A 15,650-nucleotide genomic window follows, 5' to 3' on the forward strand; every position below is an offset into this window, starting at 1 on the left:
TTTTTAGGGAAAAAAAAGAAAAGGAAAAAAAAAGATTTAAAGGAAAAGAAAAGGGTGTATTTGATTATATTGTAAACCTCACATTATACATATTTTTAAAATTGACATTGAAATTAATTTAAAATTGATTTCAAATTAATATCTTAGCTTTTTGATATATTATAGATTATAATAAGATTGAAGGCTTTATCGTATATTATATTGTATCTTTTTTCCCCTTTCCTATTTATCCATGGATTACATATTTTTCTATTTATTTTCTTTTTAATCATCTTTTTATTTTATTTTTTTATTTTCTAAAATTTTGAACTTTGTCCAATTTTAAAATATTTGATATACATATCAGATCACAACAAGAGATTTTTTTTTTGGTTCCACAACAAGAGATTTGATTTGATATATTTTATGTGGATATTGAATTTAAAATGTGAAAATTATATTTGTTTAAAGATTAAAACTTAAAAATATTCTCTCACCACTCTGCTATTTGAATAAGTCAATTTTTAAATTTATTTAAATTTAAATTTATATTTTTTATTTTAACTTATTTATTTTTGTAATTTTTTTTACCTTTTCATAATATCAATAAAATTATATTTTTATTGTATTTGTTATTTTTTATATGATTATTGAATTAGTATCTATTGTATATATAAATATAAAATAAAATAAAAAAAATTATGCATTGTACAATACAAACGCTAGTAATAATAAATTTGGTTAAGACAATGTTCTAATTCAATTATACTTTTAAGGGCTTTATATATAAACATAGAGGTGGTCTCCTGTGAAATCGATTTAATGATAAAATCGTTTTTACAATGATATTATTTCAACATATAAATAACACATCATTTATATGTTGAAGTAGTATCATTATAAAGATGGTTTCCCCGTAAAACCCATTTCACAGGAATTTTTGTGATAAACATACTGCGTACACTAATCATTTTCCCATGCGGATTCAGGGAATCGAACTTGAGTTGAAACTATGAACAATGTCATCAATCAATATACAGCAATTGTGAGCGTGGCATTTATTAAAGTGAGTTCAAATCGTAAGTTAAAGATAATCATTGATTTATTTCTTAAATTAATCATGTTAAAAAAGGAAAAAATCCACAAAATCCTCTCATATCGATTTAAGCCATAAATTGTAGGAAGGCTAAATTAGTCATGACATTAGATCATTAATAATAGAATCGGCAAAAATAAAAATTAATTAAAATTTAAAGGGTATTATGTATATACATATTATGTATATAAATCTTTTCCCATTCAAAAAAGACGTTCATACATGACACTTTTTAATAGTGTCATGTATACTCAATTTTCTTGTACTGGCTTTTGTGTATTTCAGGTTAAAATGGCAAAAAAATTAACGAGGGAGGGAGTATGTTTTAGGGATAGATGGAGTAAAATAATGAGGAAAGTGATAATAAGAGTATGTTTTAGGATAGATGGAGTAAAATAATGAGGAAATGGTTTATGGAAAAGTTAATGGCCTTTAATCCCATGGCCAGCTAGGCCTCGTCTGCCTCAACCCAATTGTCCCCATATTCAATCCGACGGTCCTCATTCCTTCACCATCTTCTTCCGCCACCTACTCCCACTCTCTCCACCAGCCAATCTTTTCTCGACACACATACTATTATATATCCTCCTTCTCACACACTCTCTCTCTCCCCACAAAAAGGAAAGGAAAACCCCATCCCATCGTGTGTTCTTCGTCCTTTTCATATATACCCCATCATCATCCTCTCCTGCAATCTATATATGTATCTATGTGTGTGTGTGTGTTTTTACCTATTTATATATGCTTTCCGCGATGCATAAATCTGAATTCTTCAGCAATATATGAATAGATCGCTTTGTTTTTGATATGCAAAACATGTTTTTTTTTTTCCTTCCTCTTTCTCTCTCTCACACACTCACACACACACACACACACACTAAACGACCAAACCCTAGGATGTTTTATTGGGGATGTGAAGATGCAGTTTCCAAAAATGGGTTTGGTCTTTTTGGTGGTGCCGATCTAACTATATTAATTTGTGATATGGATTGTTGGTAGAAAAGACTAGAAAATTTTAAGGCCTAAGAAGAGGTAGAGAGAGAAACAAGCTGACAGAAGAGAGTGAGCACAAGCAGGCAATTGTATAAAGAGTGTATACCTTTGTATACGTGTGCTCATTTCTCTTCCTGTCAGTTTAATTTCCTCTCTCTCTCTCTCTCAATATTTATATATATATATATATATAACCACCTGTATCTCGAGTCTCTATACCGACCAGAAGCACTAGATTGTGGAAGAAAAAAGCCTTGGGATAAGGTAAAGTTATGAGGCTGCAATTCCCAAAAGATGACTATATACATATCAAGTGGAGTGGAGATCAACATAAAATGAAATACACATGATAGATATATCTCTCCATATGTATATATCTTTAACCTTATCCAATACTGTGGACATGTGTCTTTCCCATCACCACACTGTTTTAGTTCGAGTTGCTTAGATTTTGGGAGAATGTGTGGCGGTGATCATCAGACAATTTCCTCTGTTCCTGATGTCATTTTCTTTTATTATTACTAGTATTCTATATGATGCAGCAGCCCACAATTAAGTGAGAATGCCATCGGAGAGGAAGAAGAAGGTAAAGCTTCTTCAATGTTTTTTTGGCTTCGTTTCTTGATGAAGAAATCAAAGCCTTTCTCCAATTATTCCAGTTTATATTTTATGTGCATTATATTAATTGCAACTCACATTAATCTATTCCTTGTGGTTGCCTTTTGCATTCCGTTGAACACAATGAGCTGTGGATGAGACTCAGCAGCAACGGCAAGATTTTGGATTTCTTCAGCGACACCATGGAATCATGTTTGTGATTGTGGAAGACAATTTGCAAAGTAAGGTTTTATTTAATTTCTTTCACTTTCATGTTTCAATTTGGTTTTGCATCATATTTTTCTTAAGAATTTTTTATCCCATTGATTTTTTTTTTTTATTAAACTCTATAAGCAGTTGAGAGAAGATTATTCATTGAACTATAGTCTAGCTATTTGCTACTTGGTTTCACATTTTTCATAGTGAGAGGATTTCAAATTAATTATGAGAATTATGAAAGAGGATTTTTTTTTCCTGTGAGCTCCTAATACATCAGTTTAATTAGTTATATACAAAATTTAAAAATTGCATTCACAAGAAAAAAATAATCTACTAGTGACATGACACATGAGGTTTGGTAGCTATTAATTATGTGTGTTATAAAAATTAGTGACATTTGATAATGTAATTAATCATTAATAGTTACACTTTCAAACCTTACTAATTTTTGTGATACGAATATTAGCTACCAAGTCTTATGTCACCGGTAGAAACTTTTTTTGTAGTGGGTTTTTTTTTTTTTTAGTTTAATGAGGGCCAAGTCGCCAAGAAGAAACTCTAGCAAGATCTGCCAATTGAGAAAGCTTTTAGTCACTATTAGGTAGAAAATATAATTTCATGGTTTGGCTTGCCTTATTTTTCCTCTAATATATATTGTTATAGCTTAAAGAATTATGGTGGGAAACTGTAACCAATTAAATTAATGGATATTGGACTACTGCATATTCTTCTCAACTTAAATTTATGTATATTTTGCTTCCTTTTGGGTAAGATTAGCCCTTTGTTTTCAGTTGCGTACTAGTGCAACAGTTCAAATTCTATCTTATAAGTTCATTACTTGGGCATTCTAAATTATATAAAGTTCTACTGTTTAATATTTTTTTATACAAGAATGGAGTACATATTCATATTGTCAAGTAGGATGGTATGTGCGACATACGTAAAAGTGTTGAATTTAAATAGTAAATATTTATATGTAAAAAATCGATAGATGAAAACTTTGAAGAACTTTAGACATAAAACCTATACAACATTAAATTGGTAAATTATCCATAGAAATTAAAATTAAAATAAGTAAGCATATTACATATATATCAAAATTTCTAAGGATACTTTTTTTTAAAATCAAGGATATTTATTTTATAATAGTATTAGATAAATATAATATATTAATTTACACTATTGACCTTTCAATTTTATAATCATGATATAATAGGCAAATCAAACTTTGAGTAATCTTAGGATTGAATAGTGTTTATGCACAATTGTCTTGAGGTTTCAAATTTTTGTTTTCTATTCTATTTGCTTGGAATATATCTTTTGGTAAAAAAGAGTTGGAATCTCTAGTTTTCCATGAAAATTTTCTTTTCCTAAGTGGGATCCTGGTTCGCAACCTCATGGGATGCGAGTAATCTTGTAGAAAATATTGTTCAAGTTTATTATCGTGTAGGGATAGAGATCATTTTTTTTTTCTTAAATTAAATGCCTTATATGAATGGTGAATGGTATATGAATGTGCTTCAAGGATCCAATAATATAATAGAGTTACAAGTTTGGGGCTTTGGGGGGATGGGGAGGGAACGAGGATTAGTATGACAAGATAACATCCATTGTCAAATTGTATGCACGTACATTTCAATTGGTTATATTTTCATTTATTCTTGTTGGATGATATAGTGAGCTTGTTCAATTTGAGGAGTTGCAATCAATTTGACAGATAGTTTAATGAAGAGAATATAAAATTAATAAAAATATCATATCTACCTACTTTGATGCATTAAGAAGAGAAAGATTTATAAACAATATCACTCCTCTATGGGGCTGGATGGATATGGCTTATTCACTCATATCCACCCTTGTCCATACATCATAGTAAATATGTGACCCTAATGACTTGTTATTGGTTATATATGATATATATTATGGTTAACTATCCAGTTGTATCACATCTTTAGGGGATGTTTGGCTAAGCTTATTTTAGAGAGCTTATAAGCTTCAACATTTTATAAGATGTCATGTCTCAAGAGTTTAAAAGCTGTCAAAAATGCTTGGATAATTGAGCTTATAAGTCAGAGAGATAATTGCGAGTTGAAAAGGGAAAGTTGAAGAGTGATGAAATTGGAAGGACATATATATGATGGAAATAATAAACCATAGTAGGGTTTATTTTTATAAAATGATTGTTGCTTATACAGAATCGATGAGCTTATCTTTTGGGGATCTTATAAGCTGATGGAGTTTATTTTTATAATTTATAAGTTGTTTAAGAGTTGTTTGGCAAACACTTTGCTAGAGCTTATAAGCTCCTTAGTTTTAATTTTGTTCTCATGATCCTTGAGAATTGGAGGGTATTTTCACTTAGCGGCACCCAAGTTCGGAAGAACCCAAGATCGTATATAGGTGGTGTCTAGGAACGATATGGATACATCATACATGTCCAATATTCTAATGCATAGGTGAGGAATTATGGTGGTGTGTGAAGTGAAGTATATACTAAATGGTGATAGGAACCTAGTGAGGATAATCTATATTGATGTTGATGGGAATGTAAACTTCTTGAACCTAATCATACGCCATCCCCTATTGTTGATTCCAATTTTGGCAAGTACGAGGGTAATTGGTCATTTGTTCTTATTAAATCTCATCAGTAGCATCTCTCCAGTAAGGGGTATTGGATATGCATATAGAAATTGTCATCAACATGCAAAAGGTTCTCGAATTGCAAAGAAATCTATTTGGAATTTATTAACACAGAAATGTAGTTAGTAGTTGGACTGAAATGGCTTCACAGAAGTACCTAGTGGCAGGTTGAGGAAGGTCTTAATATATAATTTTCATACTAGATCTTTACAATAGCGAACTATATATCATCCCTAGGCAAATATATTTCTTTCAATGAGATATTAAGAACTTTGGCCAAAATGGAATTGTTCCCAACTTATATATTCATATGAATTCCATGCTTCATTTTGATCGACAGATTATAAAGTCCCTTTTGAATTTTGCAAATGCTTAACAAAACATAAAATATACATAGATTGTATTGATAAATAAATCTTCTTACTTCAAATGAAGTTATCGATATATGTAGAAGAAGAAGAAAAAGGAAAGAAGAAGAAGACAACAAACCTATTACCTATGCACCAAGGACATCACATGCATGTGGATCACTCAAGGCCGGGCCTCATTAAAACCTTGTTGGCAAAAATTTAAAGGGACACCAGAAGTACCCATTCAAGAAAAAGTATGAATATAAGCAGGAGAGTAGATATCACGAAGAACAACCTCACTAATCGAATATGGTCAGTGGTCCACCACCCATCAACTGTCCTGAGTGTCGCCATAAGTCAGCAGCAATTGGTTACCTTCCCTATATATAGATATAACTATTGAGTTCATCTCACGAATGAAACCGAGCACCTTCCCACTAATGGCCTTTAGAGCGCTATGGAATCGAAGACTGAGATTAACTAGATTATAATGGAATTACAAAATGAGCGATGATAAGAGTATGATTTAGGAACTTAATTGATATTAACTAGATTTTCTGGAAGTTTGAATATGAATACATGTTAGATATGTAGATATTTGGAATGTCGTATTATAGAAATTGCAACATGCATTTAACTTCTTGAGAATATATATTCTTACGTGTATGGTAACTGTATCTTTTGTATTCTTTCAAATCATGACATTTTCATCTATGTTTGTAATCTTTGTCGGTAATAACTAAATTCTTCGTGATTTGAGATAAATTTTTTGATTGCTTCTTAAACTTTTGTAGGTGGGCTACATTGCTTTCTGAGTGAAATTCCAAAGGCTCGAGTAGAATTTTATGCTTTATGTCCAGTTATGAAAATACGAAAGTTTTCAATGCATGAACATCAAATTCTGGGCCACACTCATTTTGAGCTTAAAAGTTGTTCTATGCTATTGCATGCACATTGATGTTTAATTGATCCCACTGCCTAAGGTACCTGGTGATAATTAGAGATGATTTTTTGTGGAAAACATGATAAATCTTTGTATACGGCCAGATCTCGTAATGCACTCATTATGCAGTTGACTATGAACTAGACAAGTCTATTCCTTTTGCTGCAAATAGGATGATGCATGTAGTATTCTTGGTTGATTGACTTGATAATTTAATTATGGAAAATCTGTCTTTTATGAAAATTTTATATAACTTGAGCAATTTACCATGATTTCTAATTTGCTTCGCATTTTTCCAGCTTGATTTAAGGAGATCTTTCTGACATTCGACTTGTACAATGTGAGTATTTTATATTGATATTTATTCGACTTGTACAATGTGAGTATTTTATATTGATATTTATTCGACTTGTACAATGCGAGTATTTTATATTGATATATATTTGTTCCTTGTTCTTGAATTGAAGCTTCATAGTTAAGTGTTTTCTCCTAAAACCAAAAGTTGACATTAGGTGATATAACTTGCATTCTTGATAGTTTGGAACTCCTATCATTTTGTCTTGGTATCTCATTGGTGGTAAAATAATTAGCCAAATTGACATGGATCCTTTAGTTCCTCTACATCATGTAATTAGACTCCAACCAATTCGTTGTCTTAGAAATTTCTATTTGAATGACAAGTTCCTCTACATCATGTAATTAGACTCCAATAAATTTTTCTATTTGAATGACAAGTGACATTTTCTTTATCAATAATGACAATTTATGTATTTGTTGGTTCAATGCATAAGTCGGAACATTTAATACCATTCTTTGCAATGTTGTTAGTGATCTCCTTTCTTGAATATAGCTAGAACTTATTGAAAGTAACTTCCACTGAAAATTTCATCAGTTATAAAAGCAATTGATGGAGTTATGTGATGTTTCTGTGGCTGGTAAATTCAAGATTGCATTATGCTGATTCAGTTGGTAAATTGGCCGGTTTTTAGTTAAGTATATTCTGCAAATATCAACTTCCCACTATTCTTGGATTGTGTATTTTGGTGGTTATCCCATCCACCATGATATTTATTGGAGTAATTTTACTGGTGTACCTTAGTATATAAACAGTACTCCCTCCGTTCATGATAAAACTTCCTAGGAGAGGCACGGATTTTAAAATAAAAATACATTGTAAGTAGTGTTATGTTGTTTTTAATTTGTTTTGAGCGTAGTGAAAATGTGAAAAGTAAGGGATAAATGGGGTATTATAAGTGGTGGGGTATAGTCCAAAAATAGAATAGAAAGTTTTTTTGTGGAGGGTCCCAAAAAGGGAAAATAAGAAGTTTTTTCATGGACAGAGGGAGTATAAGATTTCCACTAGATAGAAACTTTCATTGAAAATTGTCGTTGCGCTATATTCTGGATTTGATCACCATCTAGACGTGTTTCGAATGTTTTGAGTATGTATATGGTGATAGGGAGTTTGAGAGACCTAAGTGGGAGAGGACCCTTTTTTGTGTGTGTGTCTGAAGGTGAGCTTAGTAGCATATATGTTGCTGCGTTATTGGTTCAATTATTTTAGAATGTTCACATGATGTATTTGGTTTTTTGAAGTAGAGTTTGATGAATGAGTAGCTAATTTCTTATCATTTGATTTACCAGCTGGGAACAGCGCTTGTTCAAGACTTTGGAAGTTTCTGAAGTCAACAGCAGCATTCAGCAGTTTCTTCTTGCACTGATATGAAAGGGAAATTTGAAACAAGAGTAAGTAGCCAACTTTCTACTTGACATCTTATTTGTAAATTTGAACACACTACTCTTTTATGTTCCTCATAAATAAGTGTATCATACATTACAAAAAAGATTGGTTGAATATAGAATGAGATTATTACAGCTTGAAAGAAGTAGAGTACTAGTGTTATGATAAAATCTCCAAAATGAGTCTAAAATCAGTAATTAGCCTCTGAACAAAGCAATCTTCATGAGGAACTAGACGATGTCACAGCGAGCGTTTGACAGTGCAGCTGAATCACGGTGTCGCAACTGACTTTGTCGACTTCCGAACACCACCAATCAGGGTTATTGGGATGCATCAACCATCACCCTGTATCCACCAAAATAAAAAATCACCACTTCAGCTCACATATGTATTTCAAATAGTTGAGCCAAATACAAGAGGAAGTTAGCTCATCCTAATTACAAAAACTCCAATCCACTATTATCACTAACCAGAGTGCACTAACAGTGCAAAAGAAAAACCATTAGGGATGGCAATCGGGTACGATGGGTACAGATAGTGACTATCAATACCCATACCCACGAACAACTAAATGGATAGTGGTTTTTAACCACGAAACTATCCATGGATATCAAATGGTATTCAAACCCGCCACTCGCGGATACCCGCTACCCATCGGGTATCCGCGAACCCGCTATCCGCCGGATATTCGCCACCCACTATCCATTGGATACCCGTAAAACATAATTTAATTATAAATTTATAACAAATTTAATAATAAAAAAAAATCAACACAAATAACATAGTTCAAATCCACATCTTTCATACATGTTGAAATCCACAAATAACAAAATTTAAATCCAAAGTCATCAACTAAAATATAAAATACAACAAAGTTCTATGGTTGCTCAACAGTAGAAATATAGCTCTCTTCATTGAAAGCTTCTTCTTCATTTTCAAGACATGTCCAAAAACTTTCATTCTTTCCTTGACCTATGAAATAAACAATTATTTAGATTAGAAATATATTGGCCCATATCTCAAATGTATATTCAAAGCTCATATTTTTAGGATTTTTTTTTGGGTATTTGACTGGTAATTGACGGGTATTTTCGCGGATATTTTTCGCGGATAAACGGGTTTCACAGGTATGAATAGTAAGTATCCAAACTCATATCCACGAACTAAATGGATAGTAAATTGTAACCACGAAACTATCCGTGGATATCAAATGCCTCTCAAACCTACCCTAATAGGTTCGGGTTTTCGCGGATATCCGTTACCCGCGGATAAATTGTCATCCCTAAAAACCATATATATATTGTACAAATATGAAGGAAGAATCATGAAGCCATGAAATGCTTCATATGTAGTTCAAACTAAGATGTCAAGATTTGTTGACTGCTACAACATCTCAAAGTATTTATGCAACTTTGTTGTCATTCAAGTTTTCTGAGATTTAACCACAAAAGTGAACACCAACGATTACTTAGTATAACGTCTTATTTATGGGAATACAACATTAGCTTGATGAACAGTAGAGAATTTTATGTCATATAAACTAGATTACTACAGCGCTCAATCTATGAAAACAAACATGATGATGATTAGCCAATTTTCACAATTTCAACTACAGATATGGGCAATGTATGAACAGGTTTAGTTTGTCATTTTTATCTTTTTTTTGGGTTGGCATGCCACCAAATAAGGAAGACAATTTTTTCACGTGACAATTTCAAGCATCCCAAATCTACTGACAAGCATCCAATCTTCTTTTTATTTTTTTCAGTACTATAACTCACCAATTGCCCCATGTTTTCTATTTTTATACGGAGTAATACATAAACAAAATAACACCATAAAACATGAAAAAATTGTGAGCACATGCAAGGATTTTGGCTAGCTATGAACTCAAATGGTAGCTCAAACTAGTTCAATGTGGCAAGTGAAAAACTAGTTCAAATGGAAGCTCAAACTAGTTCAATGCAAAGAGTACTTTCAGTAGGTACATTATTTTAGAGTAAAAAAAAGAGGAAAAGTCTAAAAACGTTCATACTTGAGATTGCAAATGCAATTTTCCTTACTTATTACTCCCTCCGTCCCAGCTAGCTTTTGTATCCACTTTTAATACTACTAAAAGTGGATACAAAAAGCTGGGACGGAGGGAGTACTTTAGAAGAAACTAAGAGTGTATTTACTTTTTATCCTTTTAAATGGAGGGATAATACACTTAAAGTGGGAACCACATTTTTTATATCTTGTTTGATTTGAAGGATAATATATTTATCCACTCCTGGTATAAAATTATATCTCCCTTTCTTAGTTATAAAATTATCATTTTTCCAATGGATAAGGAGCTGCCTGAAAAATTATACAATCTGCCCGGATTTTTTCATACATTAAAGCAAACAAGGTATAAGGTATTACCCCTTCCTTATACCTCAAAGCAAACACATCCTAAAAGTTATGATCATACACTTCAAAAAGAACCCACAAGTTAAGTTTGAGTGCATAATATGCATTGCATAACACATATTTCTAGATGAGTAAGAGCTACATATGTAGATGGTTCATACCTTTATCCATGTTTGTATTTTCTTCAATCCTTGAACCAAAATTTCAATGACCAAGAGTTTTGACGTACGGCAATAAAATCTCCAATATACATATACTTCATAAGAGTGCAAAATAACTCATGATTTAGCATAGGTCCTTTTTCGCTTAGTCATACCTTGCCGAGTGGTTGTTTCTTTTCTATCTTTTCCCCTTTCGATGGTAGAAAAAGTAAGACGCCAAAATATGTTTCAAACTTACTTGTTTGCGTGGAAAACGTCTAGCCTGAGAATCAATGAAGAGAACTTTCAATTTCCAAAACACCTTCTCAAAAATTTCAGATGCATATAGAAACCACTGGAAAGTTTTGTTAACAACAAAGAGAAGCCATTATAAATTTTTCCTAGCAATCAATCAGCAGGAAATTAAGCCTTTCTACAGCCCTTTTTAGACATAGAATTAGTCTTTTTGGTAACATTTCTTGGACTCTACTTGAAGTCGTCGGTTGTTGAATCATCATTCGTTTGTATTGAAGGAGACATCATGTGCTCTAAAATTGTGGTGGTATTCAAATCATTGCTGAAAATAATTCTAAATCATTTCTTGTTTAGCACATAACAAATTAATAGCTAGGTTCGGTATGAGTATAGATTGTCATAAATCCTTTACACGGACAATAACTAAGAGCATCCACAACAAATCTTTCAAAAGTAATCCTAACTTTAAATTTATTTAAAGCTAAATAATAAAAAGTGAGATAAAATGATCATGCAACAGATCGCCTATATTAAGTTGGGTCCACAAAAAAAATTACACCCTCTCAAATCTAATCCTAAATTTACACCCACTTAAAAATCTAATCCTAAATTTATAAAATAGATAATGAAAAATAGGAGAGCTGCTATGTGCAATTGTAAAATAGGGGTTAAAAATAATTTAGGGAAGAATTTAGGAGTAAAATTTTGAGAGATCTGTTGTGGATGCATGTCTGGGTGATTTAAATAGCTTATAAGCTTTCAAAATAAGCCTCCCAAAAAATAAGTTAATCTACCTCAATTTATTTTTTCATAGTCTTATATGCAACAATCATTTTACAAATATTATTAAATTATAATTTATTATTTCATTATATATCATTTCTAGTTCACCTCTCTAACAAAGATTTTCTCTCTCTTGCCACTTTAACAACTTATAAACAGTTAGAGCTTAGCCAAACACCCTCTTATAAATAGGTTCAGTATGAGTTTAGATTGTCACTTTGATAACAACGCTTCAATCATATAATCTAAGTTACGCCATATATATCACACAAGAATATAAAACTAATATATATGACCTCGTCTAAGTTCAAAAGATACATGTAATTGAGTTTTTAATTCAGACAATAAAGCAGCCAATTTGAATAAGAATAGTCAAGCCCCAGACTAAAAGATGCGTACAACGGCAGATAGCAGCAAGATTATACAGCCAAAAAGGTGTATCTGAGGAAACATCATATATATGAATCATTTCATGTATTACTATTAACTAAAATACTAAATCAAATCATCATGAAACAAATAATTGAAGAAGGGAGATGATAAGATAAGAGCGATTTGTTTACCTGATACTTATTTTCCCAAAACGAATTACTCCGCCTCCAAATTAAGGACCCAATCACCGCAATTTTTTTATATTACAACTTTACAAGGCAAAAAATAATACTGAAGAGAAGAATATATATTACTCAAAAACAAGTAAAGAAGAAAGTTAATAGTGAGTGTGTGAAGATTTCATGTGGGTAGAAAGTGACCTCGAAACTCCAAATACAATGAATGCAGGTTGAATGTAGAGGAAAAGAGAGAGGGAAAGAGAGGGAAGTTGGCAGAAGAGGAGCGAGCTCACGCATCCACACAGAGGCATAATCTCTCTCTGCATAATTGCCTGCCTGGGCTCACTCTCTTCTGTCAACTCCCTCAATCTCTCCACACACAAACAAACAAATGGGTAGATCTGGGAACTGGAGACCAAAACCTTTTTTAGGAAAACGCGATTTCTCGAAAAGTTGGAAAAAAATCCAGCTAACCTGAAATCTAACCACTTTTGTCGAAACCCGAATTCGCAAGTTATACATGTTTTTGAACAAGTCTTGATTGCTGGCAGCTAGGGCAGAAACGAAGGCAGCAGTAATTTATGAATGAATTAGATTGTATTTATTGTTTTTTACATATTGGAGTAATAAATAAATATAGGGAGAAGGACATAAAAAGGACAAGAGCAGTCGGTGGGATCTTCCAGTTAAAGATTAGACATTGTGGTTTGGAGAGGAGAGAGAAAGGGAGGGATTAGAGTTGGGATTAGCTTAAAATGTCCCCTCAATGGAGATCTTTTGGGTAGTTAAAGGAGCGTGGGTTAGAGAGAGTCAGATTTCGTTTTTCGTGAAAGGACCATTTACTTTGGGATTAATCTAATCATTCCTCTTTCACCCGTTTCTCGAGACCAAAAAAATAATAATTATATATTACTATAAAACTATCTATCTACCATCACTACTATAGTGTATCATCATAGTATTTCTTTACTTTTCTTTATTTAAATTTTTTATTTTACTACTCTCTCCATTCACAAAAAGATTGTTCAATACTCTCTCCGTGTTATTTCAAATATTCCACTTTTTATAATGGGATTTTCCATTACAATTATTTCCCTTCTTTTTCTATACCTAATACTCACTCCGTTCACAAAAAGTATAACACTTTTGGTGGACACATGTTTTAATAAAATTGGTGATGATTTTTATGTAGTGGAAAAAGGGACCCATCATTTTTTGAAATGAGTGATTGAGATTGAATTGAGGGTATTTTTTTGTAAATAAATGGTACTCCTTCCGTCCACGAAATAAACTCTCAGTTGGGTTTTGGCACGGAGACTAAGAAAGCTGGAAAATGTGGTGTAAATTAAGGTGATGTAAAAGACTAAAAGGGTAGTGTTTATGTATTGTGATTACTTTTACTAATCTTTCAACTAGCTATTTGATAATAATAATAACAACAACAACAACAACAACAATAACAACAAAAATAATAATAACAATAATAATAATAATAATAATAATAATAATAATAATAATAATAATAATAACAACAACAACAACAACAATAATAACAACAATAATAACAACAACAACAACAACAACAACAACAAAAATAATACTCCCTCCGTCCGCCAAGATTATGGCAATTTGCTTGGGCACGAGATTTAATAAAATTGATGATGATTTTGATGTAGTGGAGAAAGGGTTCCATCACTTTATGAGATGAGTGGTTGAGATTGAATTTTGAGTAGTTTTTTTTGTAAATAAAGAGTGTTAGTAAGGATAAAATATTAAAGAGGATGGTGGGACCATTGCCATAAAAGGAAAGTGACATAATCTTGGCGGACGCCCAACAACAACAACAATGAGTTTAGGGGAGACTAATTACATAAGTAATGGTTGAATAAAGTGGGTCCAATAGGAAAAAAGTGTAGTAATTTTAAAAGCAAGAGAGGGTATAAGTGTCCAAAAAGCAGAGTAGAAGTTTATTTCATGGACAAATATTTAAGGGCAAGTAGGAGTTTATTTCGTGGACGGATGAAGTATTTGTAAGGATAAAAGATGTGGATGCATGTTCAAAAAATGAAAGTGTCATACTTTATATGAACACCAAAAATGGCAAAAATGTCATACTTTTCATGGACGTAGAGTATTTAAATAATTTTCCTCAACACACTCTATTTACTTTCTACATATTTCTTAATCTCTAGGGCTGGGAAGTTCGGGATCGGGTATCGGGTACCCAATTACCCGACCCGAAAAAATCGGGTATCGGGTACCCTATACCCGAAAAATTCGGGTTCGGGTTCAGGATCGGGTATTTAGGGTGTTAGAAAATCGGGTATCGGGTATACCCGAAATACCCGAATTAATTTATTTAATATATTTTAATTTATTTAATTAAATTTGATACTATGAAACAGTTGTCATGTTCCTTTCCTTTCGGCCCTTCCCATTTCCCAAGTTCCCATTTTGAATTGAAATCCAATTCCAAATCCCAATCCCAGCCCTAACTCCTGTCCGGCCGCCCTCCACTCTAGAAATCGTTCCCGTCTCCGGCGACCCAGCGGCGCCCCTCGCCCGCTCGTAGTCGCCGTTCTCCTTGGCCGTCGCCGTCGTTCACAGACCGCCAGTCCCACCGCGACCCTCGCACAGTCGAGCCCTCGTTCCGCCGCCGAGCTTGTCGCCCCTAAGCTGCTGTGCCGCCTCCGAGCTCCAACAACAGCTGAGCTTTTTTTTTTTTCATACAGATTTCAATTTCCATGTCAATGTGGTTAGAGAGGATTTGTTAGAATTAACCTATATACTGTAACCTGTTGTTAAAATTTCGATTTCCTCCTATACTTGGTAAAATTTACTGCATCGATTTTGTTAGAATTACCTTTAGGCTGAATTGGCTGCTTCAAATTGAATTTGCTTCAAATCGGGTAATTCGGGTACCCTAATACCCGATTTTCACAGTTTGACTTGAAAGATGCAATTTTGAT

General features: G+C 32.7%; 2 long non-coding RNA genes across 3 annotated transcripts; one reads left to right on the forward strand and one right to left on the reverse strand.

Annotated features, from left to right (window-relative positions):
- Window positions 1-1,682: 1,682 nt before the first annotated feature.
- On the forward strand, window positions 1,683-8,700 carry LOC130988099 (uncharacterized). Its single transcript, XR_009089980.1, has 4 exons — window positions 1,683-2,907; window positions 6,669-6,857; window positions 7,117-7,157; window positions 8,462-8,700. It is a non-coding gene; the product is annotated as an uncharacterized LOC130988099 (long non-coding RNA).
- LOC130988100 (uncharacterized) lies at window positions 8,595-14,047 on the reverse strand. Of its 2 annotated transcripts, XR_009089982.1 has the most exons (3): window positions 12,694-13,548; window positions 11,114-11,375; window positions 8,595-8,903 (listed from the first exon to the last, which is right to left on the reverse strand). It is a non-coding gene; the product is annotated as an uncharacterized LOC130988100 (long non-coding RNA). The 2 variants fall into 2 exon arrangements; XR_009089981.1 differs by having other exon boundaries at window positions 8,595-11,375; window positions 12,694-14,047.
- Window positions 14,048-15,650: the final 1,603 nt, after the last annotated feature.

Source organism: Salvia miltiorrhiza, chromosome 6 (assembly GCF_028751815.1).
Source record: "Salvia miltiorrhiza cultivar Shanhuang (shh) chromosome 6, IMPLAD_Smil_shh, whole genome shotgun sequence".
NCBI lineage: Eukaryota > Viridiplantae > Streptophyta > Magnoliopsida > Lamiales > Lamiaceae > Salvia > Salvia miltiorrhiza.